The following is a 14,006-nucleotide window of genomic DNA, read 5'->3' as shown; positions in this document are numbered from 1 at the left end:
TGTTGTTTTTTTGTTTTTCAAACGAAAGCAAGACATTTACAATTCCAAATTTAAACTACAGAATGAACTATCGATTAATTAGTAACTTGATTTATTTTACTTTTAGCAAAATGACTCGTTTACAGACTGATCTAAAAAAAATGATTGCAGTATTAGGCCTACTATAGCTACTAATCAGATTCATTCATTTAGTAACTTCACTTTCATTTTGCAACTATTGGCATGCGACATGCTGTCCAATAACGACTTAATAATGTATGCAAGATGACGAATTTTGATGTCATGTTCTTGCCTAGAAAGTCACGTGAAACAATTTCGACTTGAACTGGCATTTATATTTATTTATTCATTTAACGACCAGCAGCAAACGCTCGTCTTAAGAAGAAATTAGGTAAAATAAAAATAAATTAATTAATTAAAGTCAACAAATGTGGTGCTAATCTCGCCTTTTTAATGTTTTTCATAAATAGATAGATAGATAGATAGATAGATAGATAGATAGATAGATAGATAGATAGATAGATAGAAAATCTAAAAAATCATAATGAAATAATAGTTTTAGCCCTCATAAAACGACAAAACACTGGACCTCGTAAATTATTACGAGGGCTTCAGGCTTCCGCATGTTTGGAGGATAAAGGCCGTGTGCGCGAGTGTGTGCGTGCGTGCGCGCGAGTGTGTACGTGCGTGTGTCGCGTTCGTTTGAGTTAGGGTTTTCAAAAAGCACCGTGAATGATTTTTCCATTTTAATGTGGCTACAATTCCCCTTGATAAAATTACATTTTGACTCCACTAGTGACATAATAATTTCAGATTTGTACAGAATAGACGTACGGTCATATTTTTATTTATGGACATATGGTCATATTTTATTTATGAAAATGAAGTATTAAATACATAATCTAGTGACGTTTCTTTGGATTGCACTATCATTTTAAAAGTGACAAAATATGAATATGTATTGTGAGTAAACATCAGTCGAAATATGGCAGTAGTTTAAAATAAATACCAAAAATCCTAACCAAGTATAGATAATTATAATAGGTCTATAGAAATAACGAAATAGTTTTTAAACTGAAAGTGATTCTAGTGATGAGAATTGAGACTAATCTCGGACTTTTCTGTTTCGCCACCTCCGACAAGTAATGACATTAATTGTCTGGTCTGCAGTCTTCTAATGACGCCTCACGTTGGTGTCCCACTTCCACCCACATCGACTGGAGTCTGTCTGCTTCCCTTCTTCTTCTTGCTCTCCCAATGGTCCAATATTGAATATTGTGAAACATTTCCACACCCACTGTTGTAAATGCATTCTTTCGTAGCTTTGAAGACATTGCACGCGATGTGTCAACCATTTTTGTATTTTTTGTTGTTGCATGTATGATTTTATTATGTTTCTATGTTTTTTGTTTGTTTGTTTTTTGTTGGGAGAGGGCGGTGGGGGGTGTTGCAAGCCTACCATAAAATATATTTTGCTTTATGTGTATATGGTCATGTGAAACATTCAGAGAGACAGTTACCAAAGTGCAATAAAATTGTTTGCTTGGTGGTTTATAAAGGATTCACGTTTTCATTTATTCATTATTATTATTATTGTTGCCATTGTTTTGCTTTTAACTTGAACATAACAACAGAAAGCAATTACATTGTTAAGTTATAGCAAGCACATGTTTACAGGATGAAGTAAAGTTAAATAAAATCCTAACGTTTGTTTACATTCTTTTTAATGCAACGTCAAAGAATTAAAGTTGTGTAATCGTGTGCAGTAATTGATTAAAGATAACATTATATAAATAAAGATTTGTGTTTTACTGCCGAGATAAAATTAAATTTTACCAAGATAAAATAGCGAGAGCTCCAGTGCTTCTTCTATAGGTGAGAAGTGCAATTGTCTTCATGGCCACGGTTGTACAAACATTTAGATTTAGAAGTACAGTAAATATCAATTTAATGTGCTGCAAACTGCACTGTACGAAGTTTGAACAGTACATAACAGCTATATCAAAGCATGAGGGGTGGTCCACCAGTATAAAAGCTACTGTATGCTAATTCATAGTATCCTTTTTTTTTTAATTTACTCTTCCTTATATGTTTTATCCAACTTGGCTAATTGAGGTTATTCATTGTGTTCAATGACAGAAATTCTATTCTCCTCAGAATGCACCAGTGCATAGCTATGCTTCTAAAGCTGCTATCATAAAATCAGAGTCCATCAAAATGTAATCTTTTTTATTTGGGTTGTTATATACCCACCAGTTCAACATTTAAAACACATAAACCATACATTTGTCTCCAGAGGTTACTGTCTAATCAGAATATCTCTTCCAATAGTAAATGTAAACTCAATAAAAAAGTGATCTGGTTCTTTAGTTATAAAATATAGATATTGTATGTCTTTTATAAATGGTTACATGGCCTATATCAAATTGTAGATACTTCTAGGTCATGAGCTAAATTTGCAAATAACAAAGACGTACAGTATGCCTTGCGTTTCTCAAATTGAAGACGAACAAACAAGGCAGGAGTCAAAATGAAAATTTGCAAAATTCCAACCAGCTCTCATTCCATGCTCTAACATTTTTTATGCTTAGCAACATTTAGAGACTTGTGGGCTGTGAGTCGATTTTCTGGCCGACTGGTCAGTCCCTGCTTGTGCTTGCTGGCACACGTCGACATTGACCACGTGGGCCGCTACCAATATTCTTTTCAGTAGCACGGCATTCTCATTCGTCCAAGATGGTCGAACGTAAACTCTCTAACCTAGATAGGAGTAGACCTTTGGTTTACGTCCATTATGGACACTCAATGAGGGAAGTGGCAAGAATCTTTCTCTGTTCTCTCGCCACTATTTCATACCTGGTGCGCTGCTACCACGAGACCGATGATGTCAAGGGCAGACCAAGCGGACGTCCCCGAGTCACCACTCCTCAGAAAGACCGTAGAATACGAACAATCGCTCCGTGTATGCGATTTATAAAAGCACCATCCATTCCAAACTTGATACACACGGCTCGTGGTAGGGGAGCACGTAGGATTTCGGCCCAAAATGTTCAAAACAGACTGCGCCAGGTAGGCTTGCAAGCTTGTAACGCTGTTAACACTAGGGTTAACCCTCAAATTAGAATCCGTCAACTCATTCGGATTATGCATTGATGATGCGAAGCCATGGTTCGGAGCCGAGGTGGCCCAACCAAATACTGAGTCTGGTCTATAGTGACTAATTAGACTCATTTGGCTGTTGTTACTGTTACTGCTGTTATTGTTATTGTGTTTTTTCTGTTTATTACCCTTTTTATAGTTGACAATGGCTCAATGAAATTTGGAGATTTTTGATTTTGACCCCCACTTGTTTGTTAGCCTTTAACTCAAGAAATGCAAAGCATTCAAAAACGTGTTACTTCTACATTTAGCTTGGCAAATATCCAAGCTTTAATTTGATATATGGCATGCTACCATTCATTAAAAAAAAAAATATTTGTACCTGAAGAACCAGATGTTCAATTACTGTACTTTTTTTGTTGAGTTTTATTAAACTACAGAAACACAATTTATTTAAGACTCAAGACTGGAAGGGGAACAATGTAGTATTTCCCCAAGTTCCATTTTGTCACGCTCTACCTTTAGTAATACACTGATAAAAAAAAAATTGTGCATAGTCTACACAATAAATTTCGGAGAGTACATTTTACTCTAAAAAGACTATATTTGGTCCAAGTAAACTGAGTAAAATTTGAGAGTAAAATGTTCAGCGTAAAATTCTCAGAGTAAATTTTACGCTGACGCAAAATGTACTCTACAAAATTTAGTGTGTACTTAAAAAAAGATACACTTTATATAATCTACTTGAAAAATGTATCTGGATCCAGATGATTTTATTCCGTGCAACCACTTGACAAAATAAAATTGAGAAATTCAACTCACCATGTTTTTCAGTGTACTTCTACGAGGATGATAACATTCAAATCTGTACAGTCGAACCTCTAGCAAGGAAGTGTGTTTCATATTTGTAGGAACCCTCGACAAAAGACACAATGATTTTTTTTGGGGTAAAGCATAATTAATTCCAGGACACATTTTTACCAAGTTGAATACATTTTTACCATATAAAAAAAAAAAAATAAATAACAGAAATTCAAACGACTGACTTTTGCCATCACAAAGCCTTCATTTAGGCAATGTTTTGACAAACCGTTTTTAAGCGCACAAATAAGTAAACGTTAAAGTTAAAGTAAAAAGTTAAAATAATCCATAAAAATATTGCAACAACAAAATAATGTCCACTGAAAAAAATGGTGTGTCGAATTTACTCTAATTTATTTCATCAAGTGGTTGCACAAAAATCATCTGTATTCTGACACATTTTTAAGTAGATGTCTAGTCTACTTAAAAAATGACCATCAACTTAAAAATGTGTCTGGATCCAGATGTTTTTTTTTTTATGCAACCACTTGACGAAATAAGATGGAGTACATTCAACAACAACTTTTTTTCAGTATAGTCAACCTTAATTCTGTTGATGAGTGACTTGTTGTGATAAAAGGGCTAAAAGATGCTAAATGCTTATAAAATGTGTACCGTTAACTTTGATGATGAGTGACTCATGGTTTGGACTGGGCTATAAATCACCTCACATGTACACTTGCACACGCAACTCACGATCTGGCGTACATGTTGTTCTTATTATCTTTTTTATTGTCGATGCATCACTGACTTTGACTCACTGAGCAACCACAAAAGATGTGTGCCACTTTCCTTGTCATGGTCACATTTTTGGTCTTTTGCTTGTTGTTATGTTGTCACATTTTCATCACTATTACTCTTCTGTGGTGCCCTTTGAACAAAATAGAAGAAAAGAGAGAGAAAAAACAAGGTAAAATCTGAACACTTTTGGAGTCAATCCTTTTGATGCTCACTGAACTGAACTCGCACAAGATAATTACTCATGACAGTGGTTCAGGCGGGTTAATTTTACACAACTGGGAAGTGTATTTTTCTTAAAAAATGTGAAATCTGATTTGTTCGTCAGGTGAACCGTTTGAGGTAATGCTGGTTTTGGACTACCTGGATTATATTTCGCACATTTGCTCAGTTTATAAACTCTGCGTGCACCATCTTGCATCACACTTGAGACAAGGCCAGCAAGAGGGTTTAGCACACGGAGTAATTCTCGTCTCTCACTATAGGAGTCAGATAGTGAACATATGAATGAGGTGATTGGTGAGGACTCGCTCCACCACAGCGTCATTTACACCCTCCATCACGCTTGGCGCTCATTGGCCTTGTGTCAAGGGGTCCTGTGGTAATACTGCTCACCGCGGTCACACAGTGGTTATGTCAATAAGAAGCCAGGTCCGTAAATGTGGCGCATTTCCCGCTGCAGGCCACGTATTTGCTGTTTGCGTCAATTTTCTTTTCGGACTCTTTGCTCCAGCCTGTCCTCCCATTTAGGCGTCGCCTTCAGGTCCAGAAAATACCTTTCGACTTCGATCACTCGTGGTGTAACTGTCCTTTGCTTCAACATTCTTTGGGCCTGAGTGGAATTTCGGTCTCTATCTTTAATGTACATGCCTGCAAGATAAGTCAGGAATTCCGCTAAGGTATTTATTGTCTATCAAAGAACATGCTGGTGTGCATGTGCTAATAATGTATGTGCTGTCACTCATGTTTTAGAGGTTTTCCCCCTAATTCTTTGTCATTGTTGCAAATTGATGCAATGATCTTTCCAGATAAGATCCCAACTGGACTTCATTCATCACGAGGGAAAAGCGTTATCACCTCCAGCCTAACCCAAACCCACCATGACCCGTTAGCAGTGACATGCTGGAATAGCTCTGCCGGGAGCAGCCATGTTGGAGAAGACGTCGGCGAAGGAGTAAAAGATATCTGCTATCGCGGCGGCTGATTCCCGCTTCATCCCTCCTCTTCACGTGATGGCAGATGACTGTGTTCACATAAAGCTGAGACTGTTGTTGGCCTCTCTTTCGCTAGGGATGGAGTGATGCTGGATGTGGACAGACAGAAATTATGCATGGTTAGAATCCGTCTGCACCCGGTGTGTGTGTGTGTGTGTGTGTGTGTGTGTTTGTTGGAGGGGCGTAATCATGTTTCAACATGATATTAGGAGAATTTAGTAGGAAGTCATTCAAAGAGTTAAGCAGAACTGGGCATTCCTCCTATGTGACGGACCAGTCCGCCTATCCTCCCATTTTGTAGGTGATAAACGAAAGACAGGAAACTTACAAACGAAACATAGTCGGAAGCCCATTTTTTCCGTTTATGTAATCGTTTATCGTCTATTTTAACGGTGAGGCTTCAATGGCCGCGGCGAGCCTTCCGTTTTCCGTTGGCTGCGGCTGAGGCTTTTTGACAGCTTCTGGGTCCTAAAAGGAGACGAATTTAGTCCGACTGCGGTGAGGCTTCCATTCCATGGTGAGTCTTTCGTTTCAAATACCGCTCAGTGGGAGGGCGGTGCTAGTGGAAGTTGGTCGAAGTTGCTAGACAGAAACACTAATGGAAGGCCATTTAAGGCAATGTATGAGAGGATAACAAGAAACTCCCCACTCAAATACAGTATTGATTATGTTTTTATTTGCCACAGGGGCTGAGATATCAATTATTTTGTCGGTGTTGAATTTCTGGGAGAACCTCAAGTTTAAGAGGGTGATACTATAGTCGCCCCTAGGTTTTGGGGAGATGTTGATCCAGGCGCTTTAGGCCTTAATGCGTAAATAATGACTAAATGAGCTTAATTCATGAATATTTGACTATTTGCATCAATTCAAGGTTGATAGTGTGTTGTAAAGGCTAAAAGTGTGTCCACTCTAATTTAGTCATCTTAAATGGTGCTACACAGATAGGTAGGGGCCTCACTTCCTGCGACAAGTGGTATTTGTATCCATGATGCTTTATGAAAAATGATGTCATCGTCCACATCTTCTATTACAAGTTACCATGAGTGTGACTCAGAGCTGAACGTCTCCCAGAAAAAGGATTTAAAGGGGTCAGAACAGGCCCCATGCACGTGTTGCTTGCTTGGCTGGGGAATGTGAAGTAGGAGTCAGCCTAATCTCCAGCACCCATGGGAGACTGGCTCCTGTCTGCCTGGACGCCATGTCACTATCTGTATGTTTCATTTCAGCCTGTCAGGTCCTATCTGGACTGCTGGTGCTGCTACTACCGCTGTTGGGTCCAGACCGGGGAGTAGAATATACACACATACACACACAGGACTGCCAAGTACTGATAGTAACTACTGAGCTGGTTCTCACGAGAGTTTGGTCGGATTTCACACAAAAATATTGCACTGCATTTAGTAGACAAAGAGGTGTATGTCAAAGGTTTGCTCAGAGTTTCTCTGGCTAAGATGGTATGTATACAGTACGGGTACCTTTTTTTATGGAAAAAACATTCTGTCATAATTTGTGGACATCTTCTGTTGTCAGATTCTGTCAATGTATCGTTGAGATAGAAAGTTATCATCGCTGTCCTGTGAAAACAATTTTTACATGAAAAGTGTTTCCGCGTTACAGACACCGCATTAATGTGAAAATTAAAAAGGTTTCCAAAATTGGAGATAAGTGTTTTTCACAGGACAGTGACGATATGTGTTTTGTTTTGTTTTTTCCAGGGATGATACCGACTATTAGTAGTCAAGGAGGCCAAGGAGGTAACCTAAAAAGTCGAATGTTCTTGAGGCCAGACAATTCAGAATTAGATGAAAGTTGTCACAAATCTCAAACGGCAGTCATGCATATCTTGCAAGAGCCCAGCATACCTTACGTGATCTCAGTTAGGTTAGCATCAAAGGATTAACTTAAAAAAAAAAGACCCTCAATAATAGAAAAATGTGAGAAGAAGAAGACGAATATTCAAAGGAGGTTTTGCAGTAGTTACTTTTTACGATTGTGGGACGATAATATAAAAAAATGAGACACATGAAGGGCTGGAACTTTACATGAAGATAAACTGATATGACATACTGTACAATCCTCCTGTCCCGACACACCGTATATTCAAATAAAATGACAAATCGAATAACACGAAGTTCAGATCTTCCTTAGACAACCACAATTATGCCATTATTAATATTCAATTAAAAAAAACACAAATAATTTCATAATTTACTACAAATGTAAAAGTATATTTTTTTTTCATGAATCTCACGGGGTGGGCAGTCTCTCAATCTGAGTGGGCCTGTGCACACCCAGGCCCACCCGCGGCTCTGCCACTGTATGCCATTTAGATATGTTGAAATGTTACTAAAAACAGTGGCTGTACACTTAATTAAGAGTTTATGATGGCAGGTTTTACAACAGTTTAAACCTGGAACATTTTTTTCCCATTTCCATGATTAAAAAAACCAAAACACTATTTCAGTCAACCAGTATCACACAACAGATTTTGTTACACTTTAGAGGTACAAAGTATATTAAAAACACAAAGGTTGATGCTCACAAAAAATCTACATGCCGATAGCAGTGGAAAAACTCCCTCGCCCACATACGAGTGTATGTTCACTTTGGGTTCTTTCACACAAGTGCCGTTGAATTTGCAGGCAGTCTGTGTGACAGCTGGTTGTGTCGCTATATTGAGCAGTCGAAGTGCTGGTAAATGATCTGTGTAAATTGGCCTTTTATGGGACTGTAGGGGAGGATCTTTCACACCCTGTTTAACTCTTTATCATTATTTAGTCCGAAAGGTCTCAGTTTGCAGCAAACCTAAGTGGTGGGATGCTTGTGCTGATCCATTGGGAGAGAGAGGGACTCTAGCTTACTGGGCAGGCGGCAAAATTGGAAGTTTATGGTGATCTTATAACATTAAAATAAAACATTTTGATTTTACTGTCACCCAAAATATGCGTCACAACCTTCGTCACCTGGCGTCAAGATTTATTGAGCTTTTTGACTCCTGCGATGGATTAATCAAAGAAAAGCATCATTTTGGAAGAAAACAGAATGCCCGATGCTACGTGCTACATGAATTATATTGGAAAACAGACATCACCCACATCTCACAGAAGACAGCTTACAATTTGGTTTTAAGATGAAGCTGATGACTTACAGCCTGATTTACCAAAGCTGTGAGCGAAAAAAAAATCTTTAATTTTATAAATAGGACTATAAAGACTATTTAAAAAAAATACTAATTTACAGTATGTGAAAGTACACTGTAACAAATTGACTGTAGAATTTACAGTAAATAACAAGCAAAAAAGTTGCCAGTTAAGTCTTGTAAACTTACAATCAATTACTGTATAAATATTTTACAACATATTACTGTTAATGTTTTACAAGTTTTTACTGTATGTAAATCACAATTACTTACTGTAACCTTTTTTTTTGAGAAAACAGCAATTCATTGTAATCTGGTTTACAACTCTGTCTTGTATTCTAATAAATACAGTAATTACCTGGCAACTAAAGTTGCCAGTAAATATCTGTAAATAAATAATACAGTATGTTGTTGTATAATGTTTTACTGTTAATGTTTTTTAGCTGCTTTGCAAAATAATGCAGATTGTGAATGAAACAAATAACAGTACAGTTTCAGAGCTGCTACAAAATAATTTTATTAAAAGAACATCAAAATATGTAGAACAAGTCTTATCTTTATCCTACGCAGAAAGCCATTCATAATCCATTGGCCGGGAGGAGACATGAGGATTGATGGTTTTGTTTAGTTTTGATGTTTTTGTGCCACTGCTGGGGTTGCAACCAAACATCTAAAATAAGAAAATAAAACATAATGAAAAACTGTGCCCACAGTTTATTGACAAGCCAGCAAAATTAATCAAGTCACACAAAACAAGACAATTGTTTGACCTTCCATGGGCAAATAGGCAGACAAAAATTACGCTATTTCATCTGACCTCCAAAAACTAATAATTTTTCCCAAAGAACATTTGTGCCAAATCGGAAGAAACTCCCCCCTATTTCTGGAGATATGGTATCCAGTCAATGCATTGCAAACACACCCTAGTGTGTAAGCATTAAAGGAAGTCAACGCAAACATATTTTTTTCAAGAATATGTTCTATGCAAGCCCACTAGTTGAAACAGGGCATTCTGTTAACTATTGCGTTTGTGGAATAAATATTAATCCACTCGTTTTTAGCCATCTCTGGGGGTGGCCATTTTGTCACTTCTGTGACATCACAACAGCTCACAACGACCGATCACGGCTCAGATTCAGAAAACAGGTCATTTTCAATCGACAGAAGACAAAATGGCCGCCCCCGGAAAGGTCTAAAAACGAGTACATTTTGCTGCTTGATTTATATTCCAAAAACGCAAAATTAATCAGAATGCCGTGTTTCAACTAGTGGGCCTGCTGGGAACATATTCTTGAAAAAAATATGTTTGGGTTGACTTCCGCTTTAAAAATACTGCATAGCTTACCGAAGGCAATTAGTCTTGTAGTCAGGAAGCAGCAGTGTTCTTTTGGTGTCAGCTGCAGTTCTCAACAACCAAAAAAAAAAGCAAAACGAAAAAAATGTCAATTACTTTCAGCCTCACTTTTGACTATATCATCATAACTAACCAATACAACTTCTAGGCATACCTCTAAAATTAAGAGATAGGGTAGGGTGTGGGAAAAGAACTGCGGAAATGTCATTAATAGGTTGATTTTTATCAGTTTTATAATTGAGAGGTCATTCCACTTGAGTAAAGAACATGTATACTTCTGCTATCTCTGCAAACTACAATTTCACATACATCTGTCTGCAAAATGAGTCCATCAGGGTTCTCTTTGAAGTGTGCCTTAAGCAGGAGGATCACACATTGGAATGGATCACACTTGTCTTAAACCACAGTTTTTCTTACATATGGTTATGAGTGTGGACCTAAAATTCTAGCTTGATGCCTAGTTTGTGAGATGACGTGCACACAACCGAATGCATGATTTATTGACTGAGATAATAGTATAGTGTTAAACGTGTGTAGGCAAATTTAGTTTACTTGAGGTAACTTGGACACAAACTGAATCCCAAATAAACATTCACTGCGGTTTCTAAATTAGATTTACATTATCTAACAAACCCAGAGGGACAAAAGTGGCTAATTTATTGTAACTTGGATGCAAAGAAAAGAAGCTTTATGCATTGGATGTTTTCATATTGCACTATTGCAGTTTAATTATAAATTGTACAACATGTTTTTACCTCAAAATCCTCTTCAATTGAGTTTGGTCACCCTGGGCTTCAATGGTGGTGCTCAATGTGGATCCCTCCAGCTCTGGCACAATATGAAGTACAAGCTGCAAAACACGCAATATGGTAGATTGTTAATTTATTATTTTTAACTAATTGGACTGTGTATGATATCAGAGGAACAAACGCAGAAAAGCGAGCAAACTTTTAGACATCTAATTTAAACCAAATTCCTACAAAGGTACATTTTCCAGCTCAGTCAAAAACGGTCCTGAACACAGTTGCTGTAAATTTTACAATATTTAACTGCAAAGTTATGTAGCAGGTTACTGTAATTTGTTTTAACCCGTAATGAATTGCCTTGGTTTTCTGTTGGAGGTGGTCCAAGTTGCTGAACACTGCAACCTCTCTTGAATTTTGGTCCTTTTTTGAATGACATGACAGGGGCATTCCACTTTAGTTTATCTTATACTAAGTAGAGTTACTTATTATAAGTTCATTTACTAAGTTTAATAATCACTGATATTACAGTCTAAAAACAGTTGGGTTAAAAATAACACAATTTGGGGTCAAAAATGAACCGATCCACTGCTTAGTTCAATTTGACCCAACTTTCTGGGTTGTTTTTGCAGAAAACAATGCAAAAAGGGGTAGTTTTGTACAAAACAACAAAAGAACGTGGCTCAAATTGACCCAATTAGTGGAGCAGTCCATGAACCAAAAATTGTGTTTTTTTAACCCAACTGTTTTTAGAGTGTAATTCACAACACATCATAGCACTGCAGGTGAGTTAGGTACATGTATTGCCTGTGAAACCACACACTCCTTGCACACACACACGTGCACACAAAGCTGATAGTAAAGTGGGGAAATACTTGCAATAGGCCATTAACTGACCTTGAGATAGAGCGCCTTACAGACTTAAAAATGTTGTTACTACAAGCACACAAAATATAATGCATTCTATACCAATACAAAAAAGTACCATCAAATTAATTCAAGTGGAAAACAAACTAGAAATGTATTTATGGCCAAAATAATGTGATTTGGGCTTGTTTGCAGAGTTTCTCACTAATCTAATCTCTAATTAGCTGAGGTTACGCAATAGCTACCGACCACCTGTGTCAGCATTGCCTTGAATCTCCTAACACCATAGAATATCCACGCACAAAGATTGCTTTCAACAAGTACATTCGTTGTACTTTTCATCAATTTTGTCTTACATTTTTACATGCATGGTCATTTTCCAAACATATCCTTATGCCAGGGAAGTGGTGAACCCTTAAACAGATTATTCTCAATCCCAATTCGGGCACATTCATCCGTCTAAAACACTTGCACTAGTATTATGATTTAACTGGGTTAAGCGTGGCCAGCATGTCGGCACATGGGATTGCACATCTGCCCTGCAGTTCTGAGGTTGGGGATTGGAAATCCCTCCTGCTTTCCTGTCTGGTGTTTGAATGTGCTCCGCATTCGTCTGTGGATTTTCTGCAGGAACTCTGGCTTCCTCGTACATTCCTAACTCGTGCTGTTGGGTATGTAGACTTTAAATGATGTCTATAGGTGTGAATCTGAGTGAGTGAGAACGGTTGTCCAAATATGTTCAAGCTCACCTGTGACCTAAATGATGACAAGTGGTGTAGCAAATGGTGAATGGGCTATTGTTGTCACTGCGCAATGTCATCCTTCGTCAGAAATGGAAAAGTAACAGGGTATTTGTGCTTGAATAGATTTTTCACTACTTGAATATGTGTTTTTCTGACTGTTTTCCCTTTTACTGCCTACATTTGAAAACAGGCCTCTGTACAGAACTTCCTACTCATTACTCTGTCAACATAGGCATGTTACTTTTTTCATGATGTAAAAAACACAGATTGATATCTTGGATGATCAAGATCTTAACCTTGCAGTGTAGGATGTTAAAGAACAGAGACAGCAGTGCCTTGAAGGAACGCACTGACGATGACAGCAACAGATTTGGACAAGCAGGACATTCTTCATCCTTTGAGTATTAAGAGAATTGTTGTTGATTAAAATGGCAATTTCATTGTCACTTGTGCCAGGTCAAAAAACACACATTTCTGGCGTTTGAAAATATTCCGTCTAATCTGAAAACCCCTCACATATAATGTATGTATTTTTTTCCCAGTCGTTAAAAAAAAAGATAATTTAGTGGATGTTGATCCAGTCACAATATTAACAAAGATATGGGCACACCGTTTGATAGCATAAAAGTCGAGTCAGTGCAAGCTAACTTAAAAATAACATGCGACATCCATCATTTTGTTCTTCTCAGTACAAGTTCTACGTGCAAGTTAATAAAAGATTGCATTGCATATTACAGAGTAAAAAAATCCCCTTTACTTTTGTACTTCAGTACATTTCAGTGTATCAACTTTTTAAAATGTACTTAGCAAATTAGTTGAATCAGTAATCCAACTTTTACCAAAGTCTTTCTATGCAAAGTATCTTTTAAGTATCTGTCCCTCAAAGTGTGAATTCAGTTTCGCCACCACTGTCACACCATTGAGCTTCTACTCTCCTGCTGTCGGGAGGCCTGGGGGTGCAGCACACACATCAACCAGAGGGGAGCAGTATGGACTTTCTCACCAGTGGTAAAGATACCATCTGCACTGCGTCGACTGTACTTGCAGTTTAAGGCGCAGTCATGTCACGGGGGCTTCCGAGGACTCCATGTTCAGATTCTTAAGGCTTTTTAGACTTCTAGATCTAGTTATGTAAGTTATAAACAATGTAATAGATACACCGAACATACGGACATTCACACAACAGAGACATTTTATTTCAAATTAAGTTGATTAAGTTTAAGTCTTTATATTTCATTTTAGCACCCT

General features: G+C 37.6%; 1 protein-coding gene across 1 annotated transcript in view; it reads right to left on the bottom strand.

The window, feature by feature from the left end:
• Positions 1-14,006, bottom strand: part of LOC147153346 (uncharacterized) — a 156,840-nt gene that overhangs the window by 38,600 nt on the left and 104,234 nt on the right. The gene's annotated exons all lie outside the window — the stretch shown is intronic.

The sequence above is a fragment of the Filicampus tigris genome, chromosome 1 (assembly GCF_054856515.1).
Source record: "Filicampus tigris isolate MCC_2025a chromosome 1, RoL_Ftig_1.0, whole genome shotgun sequence".
Taxonomy (NCBI): Eukaryota; Metazoa; Chordata; class Actinopteri; order Syngnathiformes; family Syngnathidae; genus Filicampus; species Filicampus tigris.
Note: the sequence above shows the minus strand (reverse complement) of the source record. Positions and strands in the feature narration are given on the sequence as shown.